Source organism: Podarcis tiliguerta (genome assembly GCF_965153285.1).
Source record: "Podarcis tiliguerta genome assembly, chromosome: 1".
NCBI classification, from domain to species: Eukaryota; Metazoa; Chordata; class Lepidosauria; order Squamata; family Lacertidae; genus Podarcis; species Podarcis tiliguerta.
Window position 1 is genome coordinate 36,458,080 of NC_139534.1, and position 11,721 is coordinate 36,469,800.

The window sequence follows — 11,721 nt, forward strand, 5'->3', positions numbered from 1 at the left end:
GCTGCTAAACACCAAACCTGGCTCCCCTTCTTGAATTTGTCATAATTAATGCGTATTCATAAAGTTAAAAGAGCCAGAAGCCGGGATTGCTACGAAGTTGGATTGTTGCCTCGTTATCATGAGTACTATGTTTCACATTGTCCAGGTGATCCTGATGTCAACATTGATTTGACTGCAACATTTCTGCCCCACCTTGGTGGAAATTTGCACGATAAAAAGGCTGGCGAGAGCAGCTGCAGCAGTGTGGAATGATGCTTTATACATACTTTCGTCTTCTTTAAAAGACAGCCTAAAATGGCTCTAAAAGAAGGCGGTTGGCAGTAAAAATTCTATTGTCAAAGGCCAGTTTCTTAGCAACAACACCCTCTCAATGTGTCACAAGTCTGGGGCCCTTTGGCCTCTCAAAGGAAGTTCCTTAGGTGTCTTTTACACACTGAGTGCTTTGTGATAGGTTAAGGCCTGCTGGCTGTCAACTTGGTCCCTTAAGGGAACTTGACAGATCTTTAAAAAAAAAAAATCAATTTTAAGCTCACATGCCCCAGTGGGTGCCAAAGCCACTTCAGAGAGCCTGAAAGATGGCTGAGTCGACAGGATTTGACTTCCAGAGGTAGAAAGGTGACAAACTCTATCATGAGAAAGGGGCAGCTGAGGGCCTCAGAGGCCTAACCTGCTCCCAGGATCTGGGGCCTGGTGTTGTATTGAACCTATTTATCTCTTTCATGGGCCCAAGGTACCACGGGGAAAGAAAAGTTGTTCAAAAAAAAAAAAAAATGCTGGCAGAATTCAGGGGTGTAAATGATGAATTACTTTTCATCAGCTGAAAGGAAACATACTCTGGAACAATACTGAAAGGGAGCAGGAGCATCTGACCTCCTGCTTCAGAGCAGCCAATATCTTCATTCAAGAAGACAACCATGAAATTACACAGAAAATGGGATTGTCATGAACAGCCCCTTGAAATCTCAGTATACAGTCATTACGGCATGGGAAAAAGCCTTCATCCACACATCATAACTTGTAACAGACGGGGTGGCAGGAGGGGGGGTGAGGGCTGAGAAATAGCAACAAAAACAGGACTTGGAGTTACCAGTGAGAATGTGGAATATATTTGTTGATCTAGCTTTACCTTGTTAGTCCCCCAGATCATTATATATAGACATAACTATGGACTAACTTTACAGTGATTTGTGGCTATTTTTATAGGCTGCATATTGGACCTGCTTTGCAAATTAAGGAGTGGGGAAATAAATGAAGAAAAACTGAATATTGCATTTAGAGTAATGAATCTTCGTTTTATGACTCAAAAGTGTTTGGGGTTTTTTTAATGCCAACCCTTTTTGGATTTTTAAACAGTAAGTTGTTAGTACAAGGTGTAAATTGCAGAGTTCTCTGCAAAACATTCATCCAATTAGAGGCAATTTCAAGTTCTACATTCTGATTTTATTTTTGTTGAAATATTCAAGCATTGCATTTCCAAACACTCTTACTCCAGTGAGCTTTACTTAGGAATCAGCATGCTAAGGATTGCATTGTAAGTCAGGAACCAAACTCAGTTGTGTGATATTGTCTGAGAATGACACAGCCTGTGGTCAGATTTGCATGTTCACCTTAGAGGCATGTTTTGTCTCTGCATGATCGACCAAATGAATAATCCACTCTACTGCAAAGTGCCAAGGGTGCCAGTTTGCTCTGGTGATACTTCGCGCGGGGGGGGGGGGAGTATTTCCATTTTACGTAACTTATTCTCCTGTTCATCCTTGCTCATCTCTGCCTTTTGTTACTTTTCTTCCATATTCAGTTTTTCCCTAGAACCTGTAGCTGGTGACAATCGCTGTAGATTCATTTCTCCTAATTGTAAAACACCTGTACAGAAAACAGATTATTGCTAGTATTTTGCAGAGATTAACTCAAGCAGTATACTTTTTTTCAGACTATACCAGCAAACTACAAACATACTGTAATTTCAAGAAAAGGCCTTACCAGTCGTTCCCTTGGGTTTAGCGGCAAAGTCTTTTCCAGACTGCATTTTTGAGCAAAATACACCCTCTGTTGGAAAATAAGAGGCTAAGAGCATACGTCTAATCAAGCAATTTGGAGGAGGAATCCTGAATGCTACAATACACTGATTTCAAACTACTGTACTACTATTCTTCTTAGCAGGATCTGGGCCTCTATGGTCCAGCTCACGTCGGATAAAAGGTGATGATAAGAAATAAAGAAATATTATTATTTATATCACATATAATATTGAATTATATATTCTGACTTGTAAAAAATACAGTGATTTAACCTAAAAAAAGGATTTAACATAAACAAACATGCTAAATGCTACACTTAGCTTTTAAAATTGACTTCACCCTCATCTATCAAATACATTGCATTAAAGCCTGCTTTTTCGGTGTGAAAGAAAAGTAAAAAAGAAAGAAAGTAGAAAGTACAAGACTTTGGTGAACAACCTTTATGAATATGATAATACAATAGCTGGGGTCATGCATTGTTTTGCAATGTCTGTTATTCCTCAGTATTTTGCTCAGTACTTAACCAGCATCGCTTTTTGAAAATTCTGAGCACTTAATTTATAATCCAGCACACCTAATCCTGTATTGGATTGTTGTCCAAAAAGGAAAGCTTGCTTTGGGTCCTTTGATGCACTCAGAAAGCCAAAGAGAAAGCCATTAATTTCATAAACACCTTCACATGCCTTTTATCATAAAATAATGTGTAGTGAAAAAGGCAAATGGACTGCATGGCCAGGGGTAGATTATACCCCTAGGGTATTATACCCCTTGGTAAAATTGAAACCCGATATGTTGTAATTGTTATTGCAGCTAATTAACATGCAGGAAATGGGTAGCATATAATATACATAAATTGCTGGTTCTCAATTTCCTCTCACCTTTCCCCAGCATTTTCACAGTTATATACCACTATGACTGGCAGAGTCATATTAAATCCATCCTCCTGCTGCTGCTGCCATCGCTACCACATCAGCAGCAGAAAGTCAGCGGCAGGCAGTTGGTCCCTTATGTCATCTGGGATCTAGTAGATCCTTGGCCAGCTTAGCCTCACTTGTTCCCCATCTTCAGGATGCCCTGATTCTGTTCTGCCTATTGAGTGGGCAGAAGTCACGGTGGTGGTATTTCCATTAGCAGAGCCCAATGGACAGAAGTGGGAAGTCTGGGTGGTTACAAATCAGTGGGTGGGCCACTGGGTGATTGCAAACCTGATCCAAGTGCTCTTGGAAGAAAGATTTTCTGGAACTATTTTAATCAGGGTTTAGGCCTGGGTTTGGCACAGAAACTGCTTTGGTTGCCCTGTATGATGACCTATGTTGGGAGAGAGACAGTGGAAATGTGTCCTTGTTAATTTTCCTCAGCCTCTCAGTGGCTTTTGAGACCATCGATGATAGTATCCTTCTGGAGTGCCTGTTCTAAGTTAGGCATGGGTGGCACTGCTTTTTGGTGGTTCTTGTCCTACGTGGATGGCCGTTTGCAGAGGGTGATGCTTGGGGAGTGCTCTTCAGCTCCATGGAAGCTTCAGGGTGGGTTCAATTTTTCCACCATCCCTCCAGTGCTGTTTAACATCTACATGGAACCACTGAGTGGGGTTATCTGGAAGTTTGGAATATTTGTCAGCAATATGCTGATGACACACAGCTCTACTTCTCCTTTACTTCTGCAGGTGTGGCAGTGGATGTGGTGAATTGATATCTTGCCTTGGTAATGGACTGGATGAGAGCCAACAAACTAGTTCCCTAAACCAGATAGATGAGAGCTGGTCTGCTCTTGATGGGGTTACACTGTCTCTGAGGGAGTGGGTTCACAGCTAGGGGGCACTTAAGGTCCTATACAAAGCCTTAGTCCTCTGGACGTAAATAGGTTAATCTCTCAATTATTCTGCTGGCAGTGGCGGAGCTTCATGCTCCAGCACTGGGGGACGGAGTGCAGACAGGGGCACGGCTGGTGCCCGGTCTGGGGGTGGGGCACGCTGTCCATAGGCACGTGACATGGGCGGAATGCAGGGCGGGGCAGAATGCAGGGGCGGGGCATGCATTCTGGGGGCATGGTGTGCCACCTGTGGGGGCCTGGCACCCAGTGCTGGCAGGGGGGAAGCTGCAATGGCACCCCACTGGGATCGCATTGCTGGGGCGGTGCGCTCCCCCCCCCACTCGTCTTCCTCCACCAGTGTCTGCTGGGGGTGTTGCTTTTTATTTAATCAAAAATAAAGAAATAAAGTGGAAACAATACAATTTAATGAACAATGTGCACAAAACAAAAACAAAAAAGGATACTAATTTTGACATTCACAAGCCCTGGGAAGAAGAATTATTTATTTTGGATGGTAGTAACATGTGCTCTTTTTCAAAATGTTTCCTTAGTTATAGATATCAGAATGCCATCCTCAGTGTTATGATATTCTTACCTGAATCCCTCAAATTACCAAGAATTCAAAATAGTAGTATCTTTCGCAGGAGGCATTTGAATATTGTCAGCATCATTTAGATATAATAAATGTTTGCCCTGTAGTTGAAAATGTATTTACTTTTTTGGTCCTCTTGTATACCTCAATTTTTGAATTAATTTTTCTGCAATAGCTATAGACAAGATTTGACTATGCAATATATAGTCAGTCCTTTATCCAAACTGACATCCTTTGGGCCATTCCATCTCCCCAGTAATGCAAACAAGGGAACTGACATGAATTCTTGCCTTGCTGTTAAATTAATTTTTAGTAGCAATATGTCCCCAAAAGCTGCTGCTGAATGACACTCCCACCATAAGTACCTATATGATTTTTAAAGTGCCAAGTGCCAGCATTTGTAGTAGAGATTAGTGTTTATATAGGATACAATAAGTGGTGCATAGTGCCACCTAAATGTGATTTAAGAATAGATTCTTGAACCATTGCTGAAATTGATTTCACAGGGCTCATGTTCCATATTCTTTCCCATTTTCTGGGACCCAAGTTGTAACCCAGATCCTTTTCCTGTCATTTTTGTAATCCTATTAGATCACCTGTGTCTAATTTTGTTAATATTTTAGAAATTTGGGTGATCTGTCCTTTGGCATTAAATTATGTGCAGGATCAGGTGTTCAGACAGTGTTAATTCTCTTTTCACTTGCTGTTTAATAATATATTTTACTATAAAGGAACTAATTTGCCTAAATTCAAACCCACGGTGCTCTTGTTCTTTTAAAAATTCTCTGATTTCTACTTCTGTTTTAGGCTGGCCATTATTGTAGAAATCCCTAATCCTATATAATCCCTTTACTGACCATTGAAGAAAAAAATCCTGGTTTCTATTCTTAGTAAAGAAAAGTGGATGATTAAAAAAAGGGAGCAAGTTGAAACTGGATCCATCTAGATTTGAAAATAGTAATTGTAGTTTCTAAGAAGGGACTTTGTGTCCATTCTAGGTCCTTAAGATTTTTATTAAGGAAAAAGCTGTCACTATTGGGATTCCATCTTAACCATCATTTTAACATTTTCTTTCTTTACTAATGGCTAGATTTGCCTTAATTGATTTGCCTTGTAATATAAATGAAGGTTTGAGATGCTCCAACATTCCAACTTCACCTTCTGGCTTATATAAATAAATTATTTTGATTAATGATATCTTCCCCCCTCCCCAAATATGTAGCCTTCTATTAACTTTAGAGAAGTTAATATTTTCCCCCTTTACATTTTGCATCAAATACTCCTACATAAGACATAGTAAGGTATATTGACCTTAGAATCTACCCAGATCAGAACTTAGTTAAAATAGGAGCACAGTTTATTTGTTTGTTTTATTGTATTTACACCCCATCTTTTCCTCCAAGGAGCTCAAGGTGGTTTACATGATCCTTCCCTCCCAGTTTTATATTCACAACAACCCTGTGAGGTAGGTTAGCCTGAGAGACAGTGATTGACCCAAGGTCATCCAGTGAGCTTCATGGGCGAGTAGAAATTCGAATCCTGGTCTCCCAGGTCCTAGTCTGACACTCCAACCATTACATCAGAACAACTAGTCCTTTTATAAAGAGTTCCTAAAGTTCTATTTTCCCAAATTAACAGAACTGACTATCCTAAATTTCATAATGTATTCATTTAAATTTCTATACCACCCTTCATCCGAGGATCACAGGATGGTTTGCAGCTACCCAAACTTTCTTACATATATTTTTATTATCCCTCTTAACTAATTCCCCTCAGTCTCGGTCCAGTATATCTGAAGGAACATCTCCACCCCCATCGTTCTGCCCGGACACTGAGGTCCACTGCCAAGGGCCTTCTGGCGGTTCCCTCACTGCGAGAAGCCAAGTTACAGGGAACCAGGCAGAGGGCCTTCTTGGTAGTGGCACCCTCCCTGTGGAACGCCCTCCCACCAGATGTCAAAGAGAACAACAACTACCAGACTTTTAGAAGACATCTGAAGGCAGCCCTGTTTAGGGAAGCTTTTAATGTTTGATGTATTACAGTATTTTAATATATTTTTTTGGAAGCCACCCAGAGTGGTTGGGGTAGCCCAGCCAGATGGGTGGGGTATAAATAATAAATTATTATTATTATTATTATTATTATTATTATTATTATTATTTCTCTCTTGTCTCTCACAGCCACTCCACTTTCCAACTGTTGCTTCCTAATTCACACTTTCTTATCTGCTCCTCCCATTGGTCACAGTCACACTATACATTTAAAGCGCTATGACACCACATTAAACAGTCATTGAATTCTGGGAGCTGCAGTTTGTAAAGGATCCTGAGAGTTGTTAGGTGACCCCCTATTCCCTTCAAAGAGCTACAATTTTTTTAGTGTAGTTTAACATCCAGTCCTGGGCAACTGTGTGCTCTACATGTGCTTCTTCCTTTGCTGCAGTTCTGCATATTTAAACCAAATATGAGGCAACTACTGTAGCACTCCTATAGCACTGTTGTTTTCTGGGTTATTGCACCTGTCTTGAGTGGTCCTGTGTACAAAAGGCCAACCAGGGATGGGGGGATAACTTTTTTCAGTTTGCATTTCACATTTACAGGATCGATAAGCAAACGGAAACACAGCTGTCCTTCAAATTGTGCACTTCTCTGATTTTTTGTGATGCAGTTCTCCACTCAAAAAGTGTGTACAGAAAACATATAGAAAGGTTGTGTACCTAGAAATGCACATATTAAGATAAAATAGTATTAAAATGCATTATTTCAGGGGGAAATGCTTGGAGAAATATGTATATTAGGATAAGTGCACAAAATACTTTTGGTTTTTTTCTTGCTGACCTTTTTTTTAAGGATTACAAACTGATCATAAGATAGGGCAAACTGGATATTGGAATTTTTTTTTATAAAATGAGATATTTACAGATTTGTCAGTCTTGTCAGCAATGAAGGCTGGTCCGCTACTGTGGCATAGCTCTCCCAAAAAGAATGTCTTTTTTTAAAAATATATATATATATTTATTAGAAGTTTAATAGTTACAGAAAAGGAAGAAAAAAAAGAAACAATAAAAAATTTAACAAACAATACATCAAAACAACAAGAAAAACAAAAACATTTAAAAACACATCCAATATTTCCATATCTTTACCTTTCATTTACTTGTTTCATCGACCTCCTCGTACCTCCCTTTTTTGTATTCTAATTCAGTTAGCTATTTCAGCAAATCCTTTCCATCTTTCTCCATTTTTTGTTCTATAATTTATCTTAACACAATCTAACTTTAAATTTTCCACTTTGGCCCATTAACAATCAGTTTTTGCTTAATTCTTTATAACATTTCTGCTAAAACCATATAACTTCATCCCAGCATTCTTCTAACATTCATTAATTTTGCAGTATTTCTGTAAATATACTTTGAATTTTTTCCAATCTTCTTCCACCGAACCCAAAGAGAATGTCAAGCAAAGCCCCCCACATTTTCAAAGCTCCCAAATTTCTAAAGCCACATATTCTTTCCCATTCCACACACCTTTTACACTTCCATTTGTACTCAAAGAAACTCTGCAAACATTCCTGTCACTCCACTGTTATCTGGCCAATCAGGTCTCTGCAGCACTCGGCCAATCCTAATCCAAAAGTTTAGTTACGACAAAGAGGTCCTTCCCATTTGTTTCTGGGCAGAAAAGCCATGTTACTGACATTTAATTTTAGAGGCACTTCCTGTTCCCCAGCTACTGCTTGGAAGGCTCCTACTCCATCTGTTAGTTTGAGGGAAGACCACAAGTCTTAGTATGTATTGACTTAGTAGGGCTGCCCTGAAGGAAGGTCGAACATGCTCAGAGCTGTTTTCTTTAAAGCCATACCTCAAAGCACATTTTTTTCTAACTAGGGTGTGATTGCTATGAACCCACGCTAGAAATTGTGTCAGCAGCCAGGGACCCCTACTGGACCAACCAAAGACACTCAATGTCTCATTTCTCGTCAGTCACTGCCAGTTCAGACCTCATGCGTGATATTAAGGTTTTGTTTTGTTTGCCCCAATATGCATCACTTTACACCTGTCTACACTGAATTGCATTTGCCACTTTACCATTCACCTTTGAAGCACTTCACAATCTCTTTTTGTTTTGATAATCAGGATCAAGTCAATATCATCAGCAAACATGGCTACCTCACTGCTCACTCCTCAGTCTAGACCAGGGATACATGAGTTTCCAGCTGTTTTGGAGTATAGTTCCCATAATCCCTGACCACTGGGACCACTGCTAGCTAGGGATGTTGGGTCTAACAACAGCTGGAGACCTAAGTTTGTGAAGTCCTGCTCTAGACCATTTACGAATAAGTTAAAAACCATGGTCCCACTACTGATCCTTGGGGAACTCCATATTATATTTCCCTCCATCTGGAGAACTGTCTACTTCTTCCTACTCTTTGCTTCCTAAAACTTAACCAATTTCTTGACACACAAGAGGATCTCTCCTCTTATTCCTTAACTGTTAAACTTACTCAGTAATGCTAACCTGCATTACTTTCTCAAAACTTTGTTCATCTCTCCTTTATTGTGGAACGTATGATATAAAGGCTTTTGCTGCAGTCAGAAGCAGAAGCAATTTTAACTCATCTTCCCTCCAGGTTTGGCTATTCCTGAATCTTTTCCAGGCTTGTGTCCTATTGCCAATGCCTAAGTGCTGGTGGGTGTTTTACTTGCACTGAGATTCCCATTTTGACTTCATTTCTCCCAGGTGCTGCAGAAATTTGTGCTTCCCATTTCTGGTACTGTGTGTCGACTTCTTTAGGAGGAGGCTGGTAAAGAACAAATATTTTTTCTTAACTGAAGAACAATTGTGGAAAACATGAGAACTTAAGTCTTGGATGTGGATGTGACCCAGCTCCCCTTTATGTCCAAAACCTTTCCAATTGAGTTCAGAATTGCTTCCAGGAGACCCACACAGGGAAACAATCTTGTGGTGAGCTAACTGTATGGCACATTTTCCATGTGGGAAATAGGGGTGAGGAAAGGGTGAAAGAAACTGGAAGGTGGGGAATTAGAGTAGAGAGTGGTGAAAAGGCTGAAACTCTCCATCCCTTTTACCACTTCCCATTGTTTTACTTTAGTGGTCTTTAGCTAAATAAAATTTAGATTCTCAATAGGACTATATTCATCTGTTTCAATTTTCACACCAGAAACAGTGCTTTCCTGAAGGTGGCAAAATAGGTTCCCCAAACAGTAAATGGACTGGTGCCATTTCTCTCTCTCTCTCACTCTCTCACTCTCTCTCTCTCTCAACTTGACTGGGTCCCTAAGAAGGTTTTCTCTTCCCCTACTCCTTCCAAGAGTGATTACATCCAATCAGAGTTCACAAAGTGAATAAGGTGACATCATAGTTCTGGGTAGAGGTTGTTATGTGTCATTGTTCTTGAGGGCAACAAAGCCAATGAGATGTTTCCTGCATGGGTGATTCTAACCAATTGGATCACTGATTTCCCTCACTTGTTTCTTCATGGAAAATTTCATCCCCTCTCAATACAATATCTGGGGAAAAAATAACCCCTTTTCATCTCACGCCTAGTCAGATCACTTTCACTGAATTCAAGAAGCCATGAACCATAGTAACCAATTGGACACTGCAACATCATCCCACATTCCCCACAAGAGTATACATCTGCTGCCTCACTTGTCAGTCTCTTCTGATCTACTAGCAGGATAGGAACAAGATTCCAATATGGGCTAGATATATCATCTGCAGTCTCTTTTCACTGTCATAAATGCTTATTCATATACTGTCCTAGACATGCTTCCATTTACCTTTTTCTGGTTTCTTCTTAGATGGATATCATCCACTTCCAACATGTTGAATCCCCTCTACCTTGCTGTCCCACGTCTCCTGGTATGTCCTTTCTGCCTGGAAGCACAACACTTCCAGATGATATAGCAATCATGTCCTGCCCTGACGTTTACAGCTAGGCATGGTCTACCTGCACCTAAGTTTTTGCCAACATATCACATTTTAATGCAAGAAAATGCAAACATTCAACTCTAAGTTTAATAACAGGAGCCTGTGCCCCTCCCACTCTATATTATTGAAGTGTAGGTTGACATTTATTTAATATATATGTTAATGAAAAACAGAAAGTTGGATTTGGACAGTAAGAATCCAGGGCTGAAGCTACCCCTTTTAAACCATCACTTGTTTTACATTATGGCTATGGGCAGGCATCCAGCAGAAAGTGAATAAAATATTTCGAGGATGCTCCAACAGAAAGGTATATGCTGAAGCTCCTAAAAGACTGGCCCTTTTTCAGCTAATCAAATCATTTACAGGTAGGCACAATGAAGCATGTGGCATGAAGGGAAGCATGAAGCTGGGACCTAATCTATAAAGGACAACATGCTAGTGTATTAAATGGGGATCAGAAATGTCCATATTTGCTTATTTGTTTATCATAGGCCAACCTTTATTTTATTCTGGCATGATAGTCCTATTGAACTTTTTTGTTTCTTTGTCTACTTTTGCACTAGTATTAGATGTTAGTTGTAACATAAAAATAAAAGTAAAGGACCCCTGACAATTAAGTCCAGTCGCGAATGACTCTGGGGTTGCCACACTCATCTCATTTTAAAGGCCAAGGGAGCTGGCATTTGTCTGCTTCCGCAGACAGTTTTTCCAGGTCATGTGGCCAGCATGACTAAGTGCTTCTGGTGAAACCAGAGCAGTGCAAGGAAACACGGTTTACCTTCCTGCCGGAGTGGTACCTATTTATCTACTTGCACTTTGATGTGCTTTTGAACTGCTAGGCTGGCAGGAGCTGGGACCGAGCAATGGGAGCTCACCCCGTCATAGTGATTCGAACTACTGACCTTCCAATCGGCAAGCCCAAGGCTCAGTGGTTTACACCACAGCGCCACCTGCGTCCCTAGTTGTAACATAGTAGACCTATAAATGCAAGTGGGGATCCAAATACAACACTCTCCAAAACAAAGCCATCTAATATTAACAAATGTTTCATATTGCAGCTGTGGGCTGCAACAGGTAAATCAGGAGACTGAACAAGAGTTTGATTCAATGGCTCTTAGAAACGGGTTCTGAAATATGGCAGCATAGCTGGTAAACATAGTGGAAAGGACTAGGAATCAGTGAACCCCTTTTGGGAATGAAACACACTTGTGAAGGGGAGGGTGTCTTCTATTTTGACTAGTTCTTCCTTTTCAGCTCTAGCTACTTATACCACATAGCAACTCTATTCCAGATATTCTTCTGGGCCTAAACACCAGCAACAGTTTTCCAGGGGCATATGCAGCTGCTG

General features: G+C 40.4%; 1 long non-coding RNA gene across 1 annotated transcript; it reads left to right on the forward strand.

Annotated features, from left to right (window-relative positions):
- Positions 1 to 384: 384 nt before the first annotated feature.
- LOC310664989 lies at positions 385 to 10,549 on the forward strand. The gene is made up of 4 exons (XR_014505138.1): positions 385 to 615; positions 1,931 to 2,199; positions 9,159 to 9,383; positions 10,244 to 10,549. It is a non-coding gene; the product is annotated as an uncharacterized lncRNA (long non-coding RNA).
- The last annotated feature ends 1,172 nt before the right edge of the window (positions 10,550 to 11,721 follow it).